At 36.4% G+C, this 21,649-nt stretch overlaps 1 protein-coding gene across 3 annotated transcripts in view; it reads right to left on the bottom strand.

The window, feature by feature from the left end:
• The window catches only part of LOC131032791 (uncharacterized), a 207,053-nt gene that overhangs the window by 42,172 nt on the left and 143,232 nt on the right, over positions 1-21,649 (bottom strand). For all 3 annotated transcript variants that reach the window (XR_009372523.1, XR_009372521.1, XR_009372526.1), the window contains one exon: positions 16,996-17,137. The gene's annotated coding sequence lies outside the window, so the exon portion shown is untranslated. The remainder of the gene's footprint in view (positions 1-16,995; positions 17,138-21,649) is intronic.

Below are 21,649 nucleotides of genomic sequence, written 5' to 3'. Positions count from 1 at the left end.
CATAGGAATCACTGGAGAAGAAAGATTTAGCCATTAAAGATAAGTGAATCTGAATTTTTTTCAAGTTTTCAAGAATTTTTCCAAGTTTTTTTCAAATTTTTAAATTTTTTTTTAAAGTTTTTTTCATTTTTTTTAAAGAAGTCTTGTATATTTTTTTACACTTTGTATGCATAGTATGGGGTTATCATACCAAAATTTTAATAATTTTTTCAATAATGTTGTGCGTTCTCTTTTCATTTTAGGTACATTATTCATATAATCATACATAATGGCTGGAACTGGAAGTGAAAGTGCAAGCTCTAGTTTAGTTGCAAATGTCCAAACTGAAAATACCCCCTTTAAAATTCGTCAAGATTCACCACTTTGGCATTATACAACAATGATTAAGCCAATGTCTGGTGGTGGGGGTTTTGTTTGGCAATGCAACCATTGTGGCACTGAGTATACCAGCTCATACTTTCGAGTGAAAGGCCACCTTTGTTTCACCCTTGGGCGTGGAATAAAATTTTGTAAGGGATCAGATGGCAAGGGGCTGTCAAAAGCTCTAGTTTTGGGATATATTAGAGAACAAGAGGAAGCTGATAGGAGAAGTAGCAAAGCAAAGACTGATCATCCTCTTGTCCATCCAAGCTCAATGTCTAAGAGGCCTTCTAGTAGGCATTGGCTCCACAAGACCAGCTTGTTCACATCCTTTCATGCAAAACCCACCAGTTGATGCAGTAGAGAATCAGAATGTTGTGGCTTCACGGAAAACAGGCCCATTGGATTTTGCCTTCAAAAATGAACTGAGAGAGATTGCAGATTCCAAAATTGGACATTGCCTTTATGGCAATGGGCTTCCTTTCAACCTTGTTAGATCACCTTACTTTCGGGACATGGTGCATACTCTTTGCAATACACCTTCTGATTATGTTTGTCCAGGGTATTTAAAGGTGAGAACCACCTTATTGGCAAAGGAGAAAGCATCCGTAGAGTCATAGTTGAAGGTCATCAAAGATACATGGCAGGAAACAGGTGTGACCATTGTTTCTAATGGATGGAAAGATTGTAAAAATAGGCCATTGATCAATGTTATTGCAGTGTGTCCTAAAGGGGAAATGTTTTTGAAAGCAGTGGATTGTGAGGGGCAAGTGAAAGATGCAAGTTTCATTGCCAATATCTTGATAGAATGCATTGACATGGTGTCGCCTCAAAATGTTGTCCAAGTTGTAACTGACAATGCTAAAAATTGTAGGGTAGCAGGGACTATAGTGGAGGCTACATATGGTCACATCTTTTGTACACCATGCGCAGTGCACTCACTCAATTTAATCATGCAAAAGCTCGGCACACAAATTGATTGGGTGAAAAAACTGTATGCGGAGGGCAAGGAGATTCAAATGTTTGTGACTAATCATCATATGTCACAAGCCATTTTCAGGACCTTCTCCAAGTTGGAGTTGTTGAAGGTAATTTATAATTACTAATTTTTAATTTTAATTTTTAATTTTTTAGTTTTAAATTTGTATTTTTTATAGACTTGCTTTTGATATATGTTGTGTATTTTGTTATGTCATGTTAGGTTGCTGAAACATGATTTGCATCTCACACGCTCGTCTTAAGACGACTTCTGAAGATGCGAGACGCCTTTAGTTCTATGGTCATCAACATCTTGTGGAGTGTATGGAAGCAGTCTCACACAAAAAGAGCTCTAAAAGTAAGAGCATTGATCCTTAGTAAGAAATGGTGGGATAATGTGGAATATGTTTTGAATTTCACTGAGCCCATCATGAGCATGATCAGGTATGCTGATACTGATCGCCCATGTTTGGGCGAGATTTATGATGACATGGATTGCATGGTGGAAAAAATAAAGGAAGTAATAAATAGAAAAGAAAATGACCCAACGGAAACATTTTTCAAAGTTGTGCAGAAAATTGTTGTTCACCGTTGGAACAAGATGACCACCCCCTTACATCTCTTAGCATTTGCATTGACACCAAAAATTTATAGTGCAATGATGCTTGCAACACCAAGGAGGGTGCCACCATATAGAGATGCAGAGCTTGCTTCTGGCTATAGGGCTGCCTTTAAAAAGATATATCAAGATGAGGAGACAAGAAATATTGTCATGAGGGAGTTTGGCCAATTTGTATCTGCAAAAAATCATGATGTTGTAGCCCTTAATGCTAAATATGGGATGGATGCTGATGAGTGGTGTTATGTACATGGTCAAGACTCCGTTTACTTGCAGCCTCTTGCAATTAAACTTAACTCCCAAGTATGTATCTTTTTATTTTTCATTTTTATAGTTTTCCAATTCCATTTGATGCTATCATATTTTTATTTTATAATTTTAATTTATAAATTTCTAATTATGTTTTAACTTTTAATAGGTTGCAAGTTCTTCTTCAGCTGAGCGGAATTGGAGTACATACTCCTTCATCCACTCAGTCAAACGTAATCGTTTGGGTGCAAAGAATGCTGACAATTTGGTCTACGTACACTCCAACCTTCGTTTGTTGTCACATAAGGACCCTGAATATAGTGAGGGTGTAACAAGGAATTGGGATCTAGCCCCTGAGTGTGCTGATTTAGATGCTACAGTTGCACAACTTTGTCAAGTCTCTATAGACGAGGCGGTTATGGAATTTGACAGAGACATAGCTAGTGGGAAAGGCATTCCATTTGATATTGGTTCAATTGACGCTGAATTTGAACCACTTGATGACCGTGGGCTTGGGTTGGATTCTTCAATTGAAGATGAATATGGAATTCAAATCCCATAGATAGCTTGTAATTTGAATGTTTAACTTTATACTTTATTGTGTCATGACATTTTCACATTTTGAAACTTGAAACTTGAATATTATCTTTTTCGCAAATTATGAATATGATATTACATTTATGACTTATGATATATCAATATGAGAATATTTATTGGCATTGGCAATTATGGATTTATGATTTATGATTTATCTGTTATCATTTATGTATCATTGTATGAGAAAGTTACATTGTATGTTTCATATTTGTATGTTTGAACTGTGAACATATATAATTTTGATGTTTGAAGTTTGATCATATATATATATATATATATTAAAAAAAATTAAAAAATATATATATATGTACGAACGAACCCGTACTCGTACCCAAAAATTTTTTTTTTTGCCAAATCCACGAATCCGAACCTGAATCCGAACCGGAACTGGTAACTTAGGATTCAGGAGCATCAAACAACATAATCCCTTCACTTGTGCCTAAGTCTCTAGGTTTGACCCTCACTAAAACATTTGGGAGATGCTTTTCGATGGATGGGAAACAGGTTCCTCTTATTGGATAGGTAAAAGACGTCCAGGTAGTGCTAGCAGCATGCCCTAATAAAAGAGTAAGATTAACTATCCTGGTTGTTGATATTCCCACGAGTTACAGAATGCTTTTGAGTAGAGCTTTCTGTGAGGACGTTGGAGGTGAAATCAAAATGGACTGGTCTGAGGCCATTATTCCCCTTGGAAAACAAAGCATCAAGCTTGAACCCGAGCCTAAAAATAAGTACACTGTTTTTCCTTCAGATAACCCCAAAGCCCAGATTTTGTTTCAAGAATGCGAGTTTGGAAACTATCTCATTCCTGCACCTGGCGAAAGGGAACCGGAAGAGGCTGTTGACGAACTTGGCGGGTTGTGGCAGATGGAATTTGATGGAAGCTGTGCCAACTCCGGCTCTGGAGCCGGTGTAGTTTTGTTGTCACCCACTGGTAATATTTTCGCATTTTATTTCAAGTTGGATTTTAAGAATACTAATAATACTGTAGAGTATGAGGCATTATTATTAGGATTAAATGAGGCCAGATGTAAAGGTATCAAATCGCTCAAAGTTAAAGGTGATGCAGAGTTCATTGTCACACAGGTGAGAAATGTTTATACGGTTAAGAATGACAGATTGAGGCATTATAGAAATAGGGTTTGGGATGAGTTAGAATTCTTTGATGCTTTCTTAATTGAAGCCATTCCGAGGGAACAAAATAGTAGGGCAGATTCATTGGCCGTTTCAGCTTCACTTTTATTACCGCATCCAGACTTTAAGGATAATTCATATAGGATTGAAATCATTTATAGGCCCAGTGTCCCTGATAATGTAAATCATTGGCAAGTGTTTGATGCGGATGCACAGATCAAAGATTAACTAGAATGTGCTCAATCATTCTCCCAATCATATTTTGAACGTTCTGAAAATGTCTGCAAGGAGTTTAGTCCAGATCCAGAGCTAGATCCTACAAATAGTTTTATTCAGCTCAAAGGCAACAAAATTCCGAAAGGGCTAGTGACTCTGGAGAGGTTTTTCACCAGAGATGATGCATTCATACGCAAGAAAGTTCCCAAGGATGACGGAAAACGAAATTGCGAGTAAATAAATTTGGGCGATGAATCCAATCCAAAAGAGGTAACAATTGGCAAGAGTTGTTCTATGGAGGAGAAGCGAGCACTTGGCACACTGCTAAAAAAATAAATTGATGTCTTCGCTTGGTCCTACGATGACCTGAAGGAGTTTAGAAATGGGCATTTTCAGCATCAGATTCCATTGAAGCCAGGCACCTCTCCTTTCAGGCAAAAATTGAGGAATTTTAACCCCATAATGGTGGATGCAATTTTTAAAGAGGTTGAGAAAATGCTTAAGGCCAGAATCATATATTTAATTCCTCATTCTACCTGGGTAGGCAACATTGTGCCTCTAAGGAAGAAGAATGGGGAAATTCGTATTTGTGTTGATTTCCGTCATCTGAATCAAGCGAGTCTGAAGGACAACTACGCTTTACCCAATATGGACCACATTCTGCAGACGGTATCTGGGTTAGAGATGATGTCGATGTTGGACGGTTTTTCTGGTTACAATCAGATTAGTGTTGCAGAGCATGAACAGTACAAGACAACATTCATCACTCCATGGGGAACATTCACATATAACCGCATGCCATTTGGCTTAATAAATGTCGAAGCCACCTTTCAAAGAGCTATGGATTCCTCTTTTAAGGATTTCCGAGATAAAATTATTGTTGTTTACCTGGATGATCTCACAGTATTTTCAAAAGCAAGGAAGGACCATCTTAGGGATCTGCGTGCAGTTCTGTAGTGTTGTCGCAAGCACGGAATCTCCTTGAACCCAAAGAAATCAGTTTTCTGTGTCACGGACGGCAAATTGCTAGGACATATTGTCTCAAAGGAAGGAATCAAGATCGATCCTGAGAGAGTTAATGCAATTCAACGTCTCAATTTACCTTCCAACCGGACTGGAGTAAGGTCGTTCTTTGGTCAAGTGAATTTCTTAAGAAGATTCGTTCCAGAGTTTGCAGAGGCCACAAAACACATCATCAGCTTGTTAAGCGAACAACATCCTTTCAAATGGAATGAAGAGGCCAAAGACGCTTTCAAATGCGCCTACTCTCATTAACCCGGATTACACAAAGGACTTCATTTTGTATTGTTATGCATCAAAGCATATGATGTCTGGAATACTGTTAGAGTTGGATGAATCTGGGACCGAAGCACCTATAGCGTTCATAAGTATCCCGCTCAAGAAGCATGAGCTTAAGTACTCACTCTTAGAGAAACATGCCTATGATGTAGTTAAAGCTGTGAAACAGTTTCTGTACTATATTCTGCACTCCCACTCTTTGGTTTTTGTCTCAGATTCCGCAGTGAAAAGCATTTTAACTCAGCAAGAGGTTGGACTAAATAAGAGAGCAACTTAGGTAACAAAAATACAAGAATATGACTTAGATATTCGCCCTACGAAGACAGTCAAAGGACAAAGCTTATGCAGGTTGATAGCAGAAAATGAGGTGGAAACTGAAGCCGAATTGTCATTAACTCTTTTTGTTGGATTGCAGGATACCTGGTTCTCTGATGTGGCCTATTATTTGACTTATGGTAGCTGCCCAAGTCATTTGTCAGCAAAAGAACAAAGGAATTTTAAGTTAAAAGCTTTGTACAAAAAAGGTTTAGATGGAACATACTTAAGGTGTGTAGATAAACCTCAACAGCAAAAACTCCTGGAGACCTATCATGGTGAAGCCTGTGGGGGACACTTCTCATCGTCTGTTACTGCTTTCAAAATTCTGAGGAATTGTTTTTATTGGCCCGGCATGTTTAGGGATGCATATATTTATGTTAAAGAGTGTGAGAAATGTCAACTCTTTTCTGGGAAGCCACATTTGGCGGCTCTGTCGTTAAAGCCTGTAGTAATAGATGAACCTTTCAAACAGTGGGGCATTGATTTCATTGGACCAATAATCCCTCATTCCAGTGCTGGTCATATGTACATTTTGACAGCAACTAACTACTTTACCAAGTGGGTAGAGGCCATTCCCACTAAAAAGGCAAACTCAGAGGTTGTGTGTAGTCTTCTCAAGGATTACATCCTAGTCCGTTTTGGGGTTCCCCAAAAGATTGTGGCGGATAATGCATCATATTTCTCTTCTGAAGAGTTGACTATGTTTCGCTATGAGCATCAGATTACCCTCTCGCATTCCTCTGATTACTTTCTACAAGGTAATGGACTGGCAGAATCTAGCAACAAGAACATGATAGCCATCACGAAAAAGTTGGTTGACGAAAGTGCTCCAAATTGGCATAAGAAGGTGTATGAGGCTTTGTTGGTACATAGAATCACGCCCAAGAGGGCTATTGGAATGGCACCTTTTGAACTTGTGTATGGTGTCGAAGCAAAACTTTCCTTACCTTTGGAATTATCAGCAGCCAAGCTGCAGAGAGTAGTGGAAGATTCTTTCTTTCAAAATGCTTTGGAGAAAAGAATTATGTACCTGACGAAGTTAGAAGAGGAGAGGGAGTTGCTTGTGGATAGAATTTCAGAGCATCAGAACCGAGTGAAGAGGATTTTTGACATGCGAGCTCGGCCAAGAGGTTTCCTAATAGGAGATGAGGTGCTGTTATGGGATAAAAGGAAAGAGCCAAAAGGTGCTCACGGCAAGTCTGATTCGTTGTGGAAAGGCCCTTTCAAGATCTGTGAAGCGGTGGGACAAAATGCTTTCAAACTCAGCTACGCCGATGGAACGATTATGCCCTATACCTACAACAGGCAAGATCTCAAGCTCTACAAATTGTAAGTCCTGTGATCGAGATTTTTGTATATAGTAGCTTAGGTGTTCTTAGTTGTGTGTCCCCTTATCCTTTCTCCTTTTTGTTTTTGGTCATGTGAAACCAGAGTCTGTGAGTTCTTTGCATTTTCCTTTGAAAAATACAATCCCCAGTCATAGCCAATGTTACTGCGTCTTTTATTCCTCATGATAAGAGTGAGTCATCCTTTAAGATTTTCAGTTGGAAGTCCTAATCCTTCAAGTGACACCTCGGTTCAAGTCCTTAGTAGGTCTGTAAATCCTTTTTCCAATCATAAAGGTCAAGTTTAGATAATTCGATGAACTCTGTGAACACGTTGAACCATTTTGAACTGGGTTCAACAGGTTCATTTAGGTTACATAGGTTCCAAGGTGTTCAGGGAGGTTTTTTCACACTAATGTTTTCTCTAAATGTCTTGCAACGGCTCTCTTAAAAAAAGTTCCTTGTTCGATCATATTTCACTTTATTATTCGTCGGGTGTTGAACTCATTGAACTAAGTTCCAGAGGTTCAAATATGTTCAACATGTTCAATATAGCACAAGTGGTCAGCAGCTTGGTATTATTTGTTTCGGCAAAATTCTCCTTGAGCGCGGCATACATCTACCGCTACTTGAACACCCATGAAGTCTGTTCAGGATGTTCATATGTGTTCGATGTTGGTCGGCCCCGCGGGTTTTAAAGATTTAATAGTGCATTCATTGCCAAATATGAAGAGGCAGAACCATGTCTTAAGTGACGTCATGCTTTGGTTTTTCGAAGTAAGTAATCATTTCGGGAACTGGCGGTTACTTCAAAAACACCGCGATGCATTCAATGCATGCGTGCGAGGTCTAATCCACAAACTCGAAACACTCAGACATAAAATTGGAATTATTGCATTCAATGTTTCTGTATCATTGCCTTCACTAATAAGGTATGAAGGATTGTTAGTACTCCACATTTGTTCCTCGCTGCTGTGTCTTTGCTTTTCCTGGATAGGAGTCGTGTTTGCTGCTAGCCGTCGTCCAGTTGTTCAACTGTGAAGGTGAGTCTTTTCCTTGATCTCTTCAGTGGTTTTTGCTTGCATTTTCTCTCTTACAGAAAGTTTTTCTGTAACCAATTTAGGCTTATTGTTTAAAATTATGAAGTCCGCACTGCATTTGTTCGGGAACGTATTTAGCCTTGCATCCATTGAACCCATAGTTAGCGATACTGATCTAAAAGGGGAAAACCTTGAGGTGTTGAAAGAAAGGGTGTTCAAAGGAATTGACAAGTCCTTTGGTGTGGAGATTTTGAGTAGTGGTCTCGTAGAAGCCGCAGCTTTTCCCCCAGCCATTCCTTGCCCAGAGTTGATTCGAGAATATATTGCAAGATACGACCCAATGTCTGAAACCATTAGGAGAGACAATGGTGAAACCCTTCTCGCCACAAATCGTGAAGTAATTTCCTCAATCTTCAAAATACCTGATTATCAGTTCTCCAACTTTTCTCCTGCTCAGTCAATCACCGAGTTCAACGCATACAGAGCCGAACACCGAACCAATGTACCAAAATTCTGGTTGAAGGTTCCTTAAAGAGGTGGTTCCAAGTTACCTAAGAATCCTAATAAGAACCACATGTTGCCGCGCATTCATGACGGAATGCTTTTGTTGCACCGACCCAGATGATCCGCTGAAGCTTATAGCTTCGATGACTGGATTTATTGTTATGTGTAGCTGGTTTTAGAAGGAAAGCAGTACTTGGATTGGGCTGAATTAATCGCTGATTCAATGAGAGAACAATTGAGTTTGGCTAAACAGTTCAAACAGAACTTCTTTATGTCTTCATATCTCTTGTAGTGTTTGGCTTGTGTTAAGGAGTTGGTTGGAATACCGGAACAGCTCACTGAGGAGGATGTTCCCGTATATGAGTTCTATCCTATGCTACAAAAGGATAAAGCTTTACAGGATTTCAGAAGGATGCACAACGCTGTTCTGGGTGATTTGTGTCATGAATTGAAGAATATGAAAGCTAAAAGAATCTCCAATGATGCACAGACTATGATAAAGAGGTTTGGTAGTTTTTATATCCAGTTTCCACGCTTCTGTTACATACGGGTAGGCGACTTTGAAGAGCAACCCTTCAAGCTCCCTTACGTCTGTTCAGATTGCTTTGTTCTAGCGAAGTATGCAGGCAACTAACCTCTGTAGTCAAAAAGGCACAGCCCAGGGACAAATGGGAAGGTCATTTTCCCATACAATTGGGTGTGTTGTCGTGCAGTTCAATGTCTGATGCTTTGAGTATAGGAGCAGACCTCAAGAATTTCAATTTTTCTCTGTATTCTGAAAGGAAAGGTTTTGATAACAAAGGATTTTCCCGAAGTCTTGGTCTAATGCCATATCTTCTCATGCCACAGTTAGAAGATTTCTAGGAAGATTGTACAGATGAACTTGAAATATTCAAAAGGGGAAACATGGGATTGGTGTTAGAACAAGTTGTTTCTTTGCAGATAAAGTTCGATACTAAGGGGCTCGAAGACGATTATCTAGAACTATTTGAACTAGGGTACTTAGCCCATGCAGAAGCTGAAATCACCTCGTATAAGCCCAAGGATGAAAACAAAGAGGCTAGCCCTGATGATTTTGAGATCACAAAGGTGGAATTGGGGAACATGAGCAGAGACACAGACAACCACTTCTTCCAAGTGTCGGCAAAGAAAATGCTCACTAGGTCAGAAAAGGATGGGTGAGAAAAGAGAGAACTTAAGCGACACATAAACGTTCTAGCCCAGTTCATCGATAGTATTGGTTGCCTTGGGGCACTTCCAATATCTCATGCTACAGAGAACTTCGACCCGACTTCGTCGGAAAATAAAAAGCTAATGAACCAAGTTCAATGGGCCAAGAGTATTGTTGAAGCTGTGGAAAAATGGATTATGGGGATAATCAAGGAGGACGAGAAGTACATTACCGACTCCCGGAGACTATGTGATGAAATACAGGGTCTTATTGCCAAGCTTCAAATCAGCTTGTGCCATGGGAGAAGGAGGAGCACAAATGGCAGAATATCTTGCCTCTGTTTGCCAAAATAGAAGAGTATGGAGTTACCAGGTTTTTCACAGAACACTCAATCAAGCTAGTGGGGGATGAATGTCAGCTTTTTGTGCTGAAGAAAACCATAATGTGGCGAGTGCTTACCTTCATGTCTGTGATCACCGATGCAAAGACCTCTGTTTACGAACTTCAGGATCTCCAATGCAGCATAGTAAATGATAACAAGGTGGTTAACCCTGACCATGATTGGCAGTTGTGAATTTGCGAGTTGAGCACACAAGATGCAATCAGATCTTTCCGGATGAACATGGAGAAGATCAGGGCCAAGGGTAACTTCACGCCTGAAGATATAATCAAGGTGGCAAGGATTGAGTCTATGACTTTCATTGGAAATGATCAACTGCCGAAACATTCTGAGAAGATGGTGCAACACCGCTGGAATAAAGAGGTGGCGAAGGCGAAGCTCAACGTAATGAAAGTCCCGAGCCAATCCATTGTTCAAGAACTCACAACCTCTCACGACGCCCGCGAAAGCGGAGAGGATGATGATGATGGAAATATGGCATAATGCATTAATTTAGGGCTGGTTTCTTTTATTTTTGTAATTTTTCATGGTTATGCAAAGACTTTGGAACATCTATCCCAAAATACTTCTTGTTGGTTTCATAACTATTTACGGGGGTGGTCGAGTTTTCAGGGAGACCTCCCTTGTTCAAAAGTATAAATTAAGGAAAATTAGATAGTATAGGGGTTAGATTTAGTGACCAATTTTTGGTTTTTGGCTCCCTTTTGGTGTATTTTCTGTTTTGTCAAAGGAAGAATCAGACTGCTAAATCTCGAATGGAAGAAGATTTGTAGATGTATTTTCGTGCCTTTGTTGCATTAGAATATATATCTAGACTGATCATATTGTTCTTGGGAGAGGGAAAATTTGTGTGTTTTGAATCTGTGTTGATACATATCTTTGCATATGTTTATCTGATCAAATAACAGTAATGATCTTTCCATTACAGAAAATTATTATTCTTCTGATGTTCTATCCTTTGAGTGTTTGTTTACTTCTAGAGAAGATTCATGTTTGGAGACAGATTTAGTCTCTTAAATATGTTCATTCTTTATTAAACCTGTGGAAATGGTATACTGAACTTTGTTTCAGTTGTTGTCATCTCATATATTGAAAAGATAAGAAAAATTGCTTTTGTTCTTTTTGAAACATGTGTGAAATATCAGCCTCTCATCCAAGAATGAAGTAGACAGCCTTACATGCTTTCGGGTTAAAAGCTACTATTCAAAAATAAATAGTTTAGAGCATTCCTTGAAAAACTGAGATAGGGAGTTGTACCTACGCAAAATTCAGAGGGAAGTGATTCGAACAACACTTACCCAACTGTTTAGTGAAACACTTGTTCTTAAAATAAGGCAACAGAGGTCAAGATTGATCATTTGTAAAAAGGACAAATCTGTTCACTAACACAATCAAATTTAGTTTTCCCTCCGAAGGCTTGCTCAGTAATATAGACCATCCATTACTCAAATAGGTTGCAGTGGGTAAGTCTCATGACCCGGCTAAGAAAGGTAACCATGTCTCCATATTCGTTGTTGCACTCGCTTCGGCGGGTCTTTTTACCAATTCTACTGTTTAGGGCTTTTCTTTCTTTAAACCATTCTTCATTTATCAATGTTTTGCATTGACTAGGATTCATGTCATAAGCGATTTCGGCTTCATCAATGGTTACCACAATGGTGCACTCAGGAAGCGAGATATAAAATGTTTCTCCAATAGCCTCGGGTGTGAAGTCAACCATCACCATTCCTTTTACCACCACTAATCTGGTTTTCAGTTGATAATGCTTAGCGGTTTCAACCATAAGCTCATAATTCTGCACAGTCGATGGGAAACCAATAGCTTGAGCAATACCACTCTCGAGCATCCATCTAGTTTTGCCATATGCCTTGGGAGACTACACCATGTTTCTAAAGTCTTGAATGTTTGTGTCCGGGGTTTGTATCCCTTATATTGTCCCAAATACTTTCAGCTGTTGACTCTTTGATTACTCCCCTTGATACTGGTATTTCATTTTCTCGAGCTTGCGACAAATGTCAACTCTTGAGGTTTGTGATGCTCCTAGCACATCGGGTGCCTTTGAAGATTTTGTTGCCAATTCAAGCATTTATCCTACACACACGAACACAAATTACGAGGCAAGCCTTAATGCAAAAATATGGGTTAGTAGTGCCCACAGATGGTGTTAGCATGAGAAATTATTTAAACAGCCACACAATTTCGAAATTTGAAACTGTTTTGAAACAAGCCTTTTAAACAACTTTAAATTTGTGTTTTCAATACGACCCAGACACTAAAAATTGGTTGGTTCTTTGGTTAGTTGGTTAGAGCAAATTTTGCAAATGTTGCTCTCTATGCTACTGAAAGGTTGAAATTTGCAACGATTAACCGGTTAGTGTGAATAAGTGCTTGAAATTTTCAACTTCGCTTGTGCCAATCGTGAAGATGATTTTATGAGTTTCACGGTTTTGGACCAAAATTCTTAAATTTACCTAAGTCTGAATTTTCAAATGGAAGGGTCGATTTTGACAAATGGTAGCTGAATGCCCTTTTGACTTGTGATAATGTGTTCCAGCCTACAGTGCTCAATGCCTACTTTCATGTTGCTCATACCCTCCTGAAATTTGTATTTTCAACTCATGATATTGTGTCTATCGTATTTTGAGTCCTGATTGACAAGACTAGGTTGCCCTGGGTGTTGTGGTCCTAGCTCAAGACCATGATACCTTGACCACCTTGATCCTCCCAATCAGGACCCAAAATAAAACCTCACAATACTCACTTGATATGGCTGGGAAATTTGGCTCTGTGTCGACCTGCTTGAAAAAGTAAAACATTTAATGCACGGTTAGCTATAAAAGGAAGCATACCCACCTCATTTGCTAACCAGAAAGTCATAAGTGAGCTCTCAATTGCATCTATATAAGCAACCATTCAAGTATTCATCAAGCATTAAAGGAGAAGGTCAAGTCAAGATGAAGCATTCATTCTCAAGCATCCATCATCAACCTTATATAAAGACATTATACATTACATCATAAAAATTTGCATGATGATTCGAGAAAACTCAATCATGGTATCAATTTCAAACATTTTTAGATTACATCTAGGCTTTCTCTCAAAAGGAAATAATTCTATTTTAGTTTAATTCTATTTCAATTACAAATTAAATTCAAAGTTTATTCCTAAACAGGTGTTTGACCTAAGGCAATACGCAATCAACCAAACCTAATTTCTTCTTTTTGTGTGTAGGGTTTTGTCTCAGTAACTGTAAGTGAGGAATTCGATAAAGCACGTAACAACAATTAGACACATCCTTTGAACGTATGAAAAGAAGAGAGCAAATACAACCCACTTGCCTCTATCATGGGAGTTTTTTATGACCTTCTAATACTGGATTTAGTGTATCATCCTAATCCCAAAAGCATCTAGTTTGTCTACCCCCTAATATTTAGAGGACCACTACTCCCCTCAATCCCCACAATTTAGCTTAAACTTTCCACGACAGGTTCTAATCTATTTTCCCTCCTTAGATCTGGATTTACAACTCTACACGATATCTAAAACATATTGTTACTATCATTTTACATCAATTTCACATTGTTTATCCTAGATCTAGCATCACAACTTAGCCCTAATTATAATTCAATTTCAACACTAACAAGGGAATAATTAACCAAATCTTAATTCACTCCTTGGATCAATCAAGTTCAATTCCTTTCCTTTAATATAATGATGGTCAAGCAAAATATACTGTCTTTATCGACCGAAACGATGAAACCCTAATTATCATTCCTTACAATAATCTGCTAGTTTGAATTTGTTTAGAAAACCCTTGGCATATTTAGACAAAGAAATAAAAATACCACCACTTGTTAGCCAAACATCTACACCTAGACAGCAATGTACGAAGCCTAAAGTTGTCATGTCAGAAAGTGCATACAAATTACAATTGATTTGTTTAATCAAATGTGCCTTACTAATTGTAATTATAATATCATCTATATATAAGTGACTGATATAATGATATCATTTAGCTAACATTTTTGATGTACAAATTTAGATTTGTAAGGCTTCTGTAAAATCCATGTTGAATCAAAATACTTGTCAATCTTTATGTACTATACTCTAGGAGTATACTTCATGCCATAAAGATACATTGCTAGTTTGCATAACTAACACTCCTTTCTCGTAACCTAAAAACCCTAAGCCTAAGTCATGTACAGTTCTTCAATCAAATCACCATTAAGGAAGACACTCTTCATGTCCATTTGATAGACTTTCTAACATGGCCAAAAGTAGACAATTTTTTTACATTTTTTTGTATCTAGAAGAAAAAATCTCCTCATAGTCAATACCTTCTCTCTATGAGAACTCTTTAGCCATCGATCATGCTTCTACTTCTCCAACATACCATTAGCCTTGTTCTTGACTATATACACTCATTTCTAGCCAATGGTTTAATTTCTGATGGTTCAAATGAAACAACCCAAGACATATCCTTCATAAGGCTTTGCTATTCGGTTTTCATTTCCTTTTCCTATTCAAATTTACCTTTCGCTCTTAAAAAATCTCAAGGCTCATAAATACCCTGGATGTTTGTCGTAGGAGCATCTACTTAACTATGTCCTACATATTCATACCTCTCAATGATTTACCCTTGATCATTTTATCATCTTGAACATCACCAACAAGTTTTCACCACCACTTAGAAGTGCTTGTACAAGCTTATAAATCCAAATTTGGTGTAGGCATCCTAACTTAGCCTACATAGGTTTTCTAAATAAAGTCATCTAGTACTAGTATTGGTAGAGTCCTAGGAGATTCTGTGTATTCAAAATCATAAGTCTACCCCTTTAAATTGCAGCTAATGAAAGTTGGACACCTAAATCATTAGCACTCAAACACTCATCCTCAGTATGCTTGTTATTAGAAGAGAGTTCAAAAGCCCATCTTCATCAATCACCACATCCTCACTCGATATCATGTGGTTAATATCCACATCAATCAACCTAAAGTCTCTAATATTCTCACTATATTTTGTGGCATCAACTTCTGACTTTTTGAGCCCAACTTGTTTCTTTTTGTATCTGGAATCTGGACATATGTAGTAGAATAGAAAACCCTATGATGGCTCACTCTCAGTTTTCTCCCAAACCTATCTTCCTCTTAGCTCTTCTCCTTGACTACATATGTCAAAGACCAATTGAGAACATAAACAAAATTGTTAACTCACTCATCTCAAAACTTATTGAGAACACTCATGTTCTCCTGCATACATTGGACCAACTTCGTAATTGTATGGTTCATTCTCTTAATAACTGCATTCGACTGTGGGGTGTAAAATATTGAGAACAGATATTTCATACCATATTTAGCACATGTTGAACACTACTAGAACTTGAGAGGGGGGGTGAATCAGCATTCACAAAATATTACCAAATTAAAGTGATTCAAACTTTATCATTCATCCATATCAATAAGTTGAAAGTAAATAGAAATAATAGAAAAAAGACCCACACAACAACACAAAATTTTTACATGCAAAACCCAAACCGAGAAAAACAACGACAAGAATTAAACTCACAATATGTAGTAACAACTTTACAATGAACAAGGCTTTCTGTCAAAAGAGCTTACTGCTCTGGACTTGCAGATTGAGGTGCACAACCTCAGGCAAGATACAAATAGAACTCGCTAAGTTGAAGGTCACTTTTTTAGGGCAAGATACAAAGTTGATCTCACAAAACAATAGGACTAATAGATCGAATTGTATACAAAAAGCATTTCTTAGAAATCAAATAATAATTCAATATATATACTCATATGTCTACTCTGTACACCTCCGAATCTTTGCACTTACTATCTTTGCATCTATCGGTCATTCATCTCACTCTCTATACTACTCTATATTCATTTCCCATACACACACATTCATGTTCACACACACACGTACATATACTAACAAAAACAATATTCTCAATTTATACCAATCAGATCCAAAAGCAAGCAACACTAGGTCAACCAGAAGAGTATGTAATGTGTACATAGCATCGGCCCCAAAAATACATTATCTAGAAGGTAAAAACGATGTGTGAGAATTCACACCAAGTCGGCATGCCTTCCAATCAACATCTAAAATATTTTACACCCAAATTCTCTTATCAAAATGCATACACCGGTTCAAAACTTGTTCTACAAAACACATCGTCGAATCCTGGACCAAAAATAAATAAAGTGGTTCGTCCAAAAGAACCATGACATCTGTCACATACCAACTTATAATCCCCTGAGACATATCTGATATAAATACTTATTTGGGTCCACATTAAGTTCCTCCAGGGTAAACAGCAAAAATACATCTGGACTCGGTGAAGAATACCAGACCTTCGGGAACATACTGAAACATCATTTCATATCATCTCATCAACAAAATATGAACCTATAGTTACTTCTATAATATATTCTCAAGGAAAGAAACATCAAGACCATCAACTAGATACACTGTATATCAACTTAACCAATCCGTATCCGGATCACCAATTACAATCGGACAACTTCAGATTGACAAAGATTTAACATCAATGATAACAATGGCATCCATATGTGCGACAACACAAAACATAATGAGCTGGTTAAAATAGAATTCACCTCCATTATTAGACCTAAGAGTTATGATTGTACATCTTGACTATTTCTCTACTAGTGACTTGAACTTTTGCAATTGCTTAAGCATATATGATTTTTCTTTTAAGGAAAACACCAACCTTTAATAACTGAAATCATCTACAAACAAGAGAAAATACCTGGCACCAATGAACAACGAGTATTCATTTGTCCACAAACATTTACATCAACGAACTATAGAACTCTCAAGGATCTCCAAGACAAATCATCTAAAAGCAATATTCTATGTTGCTTCGCTACTTGACAAGCTCCACAAACACTCTGAGGAAAAGACATAAAGTTTTGTCAAATATTTCACCAGCTTATCAACATAAGTGAATTTAAGTATTTCTAATTAAAAAACTTTTGTTCAAACACATGATCTCGCTAAATTAATCTAGCTAAGCTAGATATGACACAATATTTTCAATTCAATATCTTAACTAAATGCACATGTAGTTCAGCAATTTTCTTGTTAGGAGAGATAAAAAAAATATATTTAAATTTTTTTTAAAAATATGATGCACTAGATAAAAGGTTTTATATCAAGATGGATTAAAAAAAATTCATTTATGATAAATACTGAAAATATTAACATCTGATGTAAATATTGATATTTTAATACGCACATTTTAATATTTATTCAAAAAATATATTTATCAATATTGGAAAAAAAAATCAATATACTAAAGTTTAGAGTTATAAATACACAAAAAAAATCGAAGGAAAAAGAAAGAAACCTATTACTTAAAGAGTAATGTTCAATTTAGCTCTATTTTTCAACGTTGCCTTAGCAATTAAACTATAGTGTAAATTTTATTAAAAACTATCTTCAATGATTTTTTAATTTTTTTTTTAAATATAAACATAAAATACAAACAAAATGCATATTTTGTTAGTTTACATCATTTCCGAATTCAATACATATATGTCATGTTTTTGTGATTCAACTTAGAGCTATAGAAATGATGATCATTTGCTTTATAGAAGTTTGACAGAACTTTGTGCTTTTTCCTCCTATATCTACTGCTAGAAACCTTCCACCGTATTTTATCAAGGGCCAACTAAGAGACGTAAGATAGGTTCAAATGCCCATAACATTGATGCAAAAGATTACTAATAGCAAATGAACACTTGCTTAATAATCCATGATATTGAACCTTCTCGATATCAACAAGCCAATACAAACCACGATCTTTAATGACTAGTGTGATGGATTTCTTGGACACCTTTTCAACAAAATAGTACGTGTGAGTGGTGAAAATGATGTACAACTTGGTGCGATAACACCTAATGTGGCCCATTGAGAGAAAATTCAGCCCGATGAACGACTTATACTATACGTTGAAGAAAACTATATATTTCCCTTCAAAGTTTATCTAAACATTTCATCTTCAAACAATTGTATACACCTCAGCACAGTCAAAGATCACTAATTCTAAGCAAGTTGTATGCTCAATGAACCAATCCTTCTTGTTTGGGAAATGTCAAGAAGATCTAAAATTAATACAACATCGATGACTTTGCATAATCTAGTAGTCTTTTGTTCATGAAGACTAAAAAAGCTAGCTCCTTGTCGTCAAAATATTATATGACGTGAGCCATTTTTCAAGGCTCTACCATGTATAGCACAATAATTGCATGTGATAGTTTTTCAGATTCTTCCAAGTATCCACAAAATTCTCTTGGACTGTATCCTAAAGCCAGTTGCATTCGCCCTTGTCCTAGGCAGTAAAGGTTCATTCCTAATTCAATTACTCATTGTTGTTACCAAATTGCTTCTTCCATTTGTCTTGGTACAAGAGGGTATTACATAAATCCTCAAACATCAGTTCAACATTGGTAGATGTAATATTCAATCTTTCGATGAAATTCTCATATATTCATGCCAATCTTTTTAGTGTGATTACCATCATATCTACTTCTAGAATATTGTAGCATAGTAAATTGTCATTGATTAAATTTACACCTCATGTTTGCACGACTTTTTTAACATACCTCCCCCTCATCTCCAATCTAGGTCCATTCAGTGCCTTAACTCTAATTTTGGTGCCATATATAGTTGCCAATTTATTTCCTAGAGTGTTGTCCTTCTCATGGGCCTAAACCATGGTCCCTAAATGAGGAGGACTGAGGCACTACCACCCTAGTCCCCATTAGTTAGGCTCTGTTTTGAATTGGGAGATGAGCCCTATCTCTCCGATAGGAAATGAATTTGTAGCTCTACATGACTATTGTAGGCCAGCATAATCATTAATTGACCTAGATACCCCTATATAAAGACATTTGACTAACCTAATTTCACCATCCATCATTAGTATTCAACCTAAAGTGTTTGAGCATTCATCATCAAGCATTTTCAAAGATCTTCAAGGCTGCATATTCTTCATTCAACCATTGTGGAGCAAAATTACATCATTCATATGCAAGCATCGTTGTGTAATTAGCGTTTTGTCATGTTCATACCATTTCATACAACGTGAGTGATTACATTCAAGAAGGAAAGCATCATTATCAACAATTGCAGTCTGAGTTATACATTTCCATTATTTATTTCAATATTTACAATATTTCAATCAAGGTTCATTCCTAAACCGGTATTTGACTTAGGCAATCCCCTATTCCCAAAAAAATTCCCCTTCTTTATGTGCGGAGGAAGTAGGTGCAAAGCAACGATTCTCAGGCTCGACATTATTCATACAGACCAATATGTTTCCCTTTGGACGACAAAAACTGTAGAGCACCAGAGCGACATGCATTATCGTCCCAACAAATCAGGAGCTCCTTCTGGGAACAAACCCGAGTACTCATATATTACTCAGATCCAGGTTCATGTCTCGATTTAACAATCATAGCTCACTATTTATGCATAATTACTTCAACTTCCGCACATTTACCCGAATTTTAGCATTTTCACAATCCAACTAAAAAGAGGCTATCACAAATATTACAACCAATAATTTTGAACAAGGACATCGTTGCATCCATCAAGAACATCTTCCTACAAGGGCGTCTTCGCATCCATCATGATCAATAACAACATATTTTTCAAGAAGAAGGTCATGACTTTATAAGACATCTCGTGTTGATCTTGAAGATGCTTCTGAATATCCACAAAGGTTTTGCTTGATGGAACCTCTAAAAACATCTTATCTATTATTGATAATTTAATGAGCATAATGACTTCACAATTTTATGATACAAATATGCATATTTTATGATTACATTAATATCATAAATTATTTTAATCAAATTCATAAATATATACATGTTGAGGTTCGGGATCCCAAACTAAAATGCCCACTGGAAATAGGTACTTATTTTCCTTTCAAAAATTGGCACCCATTTTGTGCAAAAATAAGTACCTATATTTTAATAAGTACCCATTCTATACAAAAACACGTATAAATTCTCATTATATCATATTTTAAAATGGGTACCCATTTTAGAACGAATGGACGTTTCTAATTACATCTCCCAATTATTTTCAAAACAAGCATATCTATTGGAGTGGTTATGCATTTCATAAAATTTAAAATTTGAAACTCATGTATTTCTATTTATTTTAAGCTTGGAAGCCCAATCCTAGCCTTAGACCTAGAAGTATTAAGTCATGAAAACAAAAATTAGTTCAGACAATGGTTTTCAGAACAACAATTAGGACCGATAAAAATTAATAATAATAAATATTGACATAAAATTATTAAAAATTATCCTCGTCAATCTTTAGTATATTACACATATTTACACAAAAGGACTAAAAAAATATGTTTATTTAGTTCAAACTTTCATGTTCATTTATGTGCTTTGTGTGGTCCCCAAAAAAATGACTTTCAAAAAGTGGTCTTCATACATACCTAATAAAAAATAATTTGATCATCTAGGTAAGTGATTTTATATTACTAGACTGTTTTAACATTCAATTGTGTAAGTGATTCTCAAAGCCCACTTGCTTACTATGTTTCCTAAATAACCTAAGAAATTCCATAAAAATAATCAAATAAATATGATTACTTATTAGTTCTTCCCGGATACTTATACATTCACCCAGGTCATTTTTTTTTTAAGCGGACCAATCAGATTTAAGAATTTTGAACAAGTCTATAGTTCACATTTATTTTATATTTTATGTAATTATAAAAATATCAGTTTTCTTAATTCTCATTAGATCATATTAAAAAAAATACATAGAAAATTCAATTTTTGAAACCAGAAAATCCTATTTTTGTTCATTTAATAAATGAAAGTCTGCTGGTTGTACAACTAAAGCAGTCAAATAATTTAAAAAATTCTGATTGGGCCTGCCTGAATGGCATGATTATTGTTATATTATTTGGAAAGAGCAAATTGGAAGAACAAAAATAAATGTGTGGTTCGTCATTCATACTCCATCGTACGGGAGGGACGTTTACTGTGGGCCCCTACCACCTCTAGACATGGACAAACCCGCTCACATTACCTGTTGACAAACTCCTCCATATGCGAGATAAGTTTCAAGAATTTGTGTGTATAAGTTTGGGCTACTCGGATAGTTGTTGTATTTATTATCTAATTCATAATATAAGAGTATTAATGTATTAATATATTACTGTTTCTTAAAAATTTGTATAGCTTTGACATAAAAGTAGGATGTATGTGATATTAATTTGTGGTGTCTAATTATTTTTTATATTATTTGTAATAAAAAATATTGACTTGTATATATATAAATATAAAAATTATATTGATTGTAATATATATGATAGTTATATTGATTGTAAGTAAAATTTTAGTTGATTTATAAACATTTTAACA

This window comes from Cryptomeria japonica, chromosome 5 (assembly GCF_030272615.1).
Source record: "Cryptomeria japonica chromosome 5, Sugi_1.0, whole genome shotgun sequence".
In the NCBI taxonomy this organism is placed as follows: Eukaryota; Viridiplantae; Streptophyta; class Pinopsida; order Cupressales; family Cupressaceae; genus Cryptomeria; species Cryptomeria japonica.
This window is presented reverse-complemented; position numbering and strand designations above follow the sequence as displayed.